The sequence below is a fragment of the Filicampus tigris genome, chromosome 9 (assembly GCF_054856515.1).
Source record: "Filicampus tigris isolate MCC_2025a chromosome 9, RoL_Ftig_1.0, whole genome shotgun sequence".
Taxonomy (NCBI): Eukaryota; Metazoa; Chordata; class Actinopteri; order Syngnathiformes; family Syngnathidae; genus Filicampus; species Filicampus tigris.
The window spans coordinates 80421-81649 of NC_141225.1; the positions used below are offsets into that span (position 1 = coordinate 80421).

The following is a 1229-nucleotide window of genomic DNA, read 5'->3' on the forward strand; positions in this document are numbered from 1 at the left end:
TGAGTTGATGATGAAAAGACTTCTCTGACAGTTCAATTGACTGGGAACAAGATTTTATTGGTACCAATACAGCTGATGCCAAAAGAAGTTGCTCTCCGAGTTGCTGTGGCGCGCGCTCCTCCCGTCTCGTGTCTCTCTTCTTATTTGGAGCAGGATGAATATTCAAACTTGATTATTACATATGCATTGGGTGCCCTTGAATAGCTAATTCCTTTGTCTATTTCCCGCCTAACACCTTCCAGACCCCCTGGGCAGGGAGGTGCCTAACCCCCTCGGATGCCCCAGACAGAGAGGTGCCACAAAGTTTGCTACTCCTAACACCCCCTAAGTTTGATTACCTTAAGACTATTCAACTTCAATCAGGAAAAACAAAGGAGATCTTATCCAGATGTCCCTTACCTGATGACATCCTGTCTCCGCCTTAGCAGACCAGTGTCCTGCTGATCCCTTAGATCTCACGCGTGCCCACTTCTCACTTAACACAGGCGTAACTGAAGTCTAACTGCATTATTCTATATTAAAATATACCTCAAACACTTCAAAATAAAAGGAAACAGCAAACCACTCACCCTTCTACCTTTTTAAAGACATTATAAACAGTGGGAGGAAATGTGGCCACATTCATCATTATGGAGTGGCTCAAATGAAAATCCTTATAATGGAGTGGCCATTTTAATAAATAATTTCCAAATTGTGGTTAAAGGGAGCAGCACTATTAGCACATCTAACATTGTAGGAGAGTATTTTAACATTTTAAATATTTATGGGTCTAATGATAAACATGGCAGGTATGATGTAAAATTGTGCTCTATTGGAGAGATGAAAATTACATTTGTCTATAGTAACAATAAAACTTGTTAAAAAAAATCAGTTCTTATAAGTTTAATATCTGATACGTTCCTTATCCGGGGACCGTATGTTAAATTGATTTTTGGAACTTGGAGATGGAATGGTGCTTGTTTACGCCCACTCCACGCATTGACCCGGTATTGCAGTACCTCCAGGAACGGTGCACCCCCTCTGCTGGTTAAAATCAAATATGTATGTCAGGATTGGGAAAAGTACGTCCAACATTGTTAGCATGTTGTAATCATTACTGATGATTACGGAAATCTTAAGCGCAGTATGCTAACAAGAAAATAATAAGCTTTGTTATGTGTAAAGGGTTTGCATTGTCACTACAGAAAGACCTTTTTCCTGCTCAAGGTCGAAAATAATTTTTCAATGGA

General features: G+C 39.8%; 1 pseudogene; it reads left to right on the forward strand.

Annotated features, from left to right (window-relative positions):
* The first annotated feature begins 849 nt into the window (after positions 1 to 849).
* Positions 850 to 1020, forward strand: LOC147141589 (U2 spliceosomal RNA; annotated as a pseudogene).
* Positions 1021 to 1229: the final 209 nt, after the last annotated feature.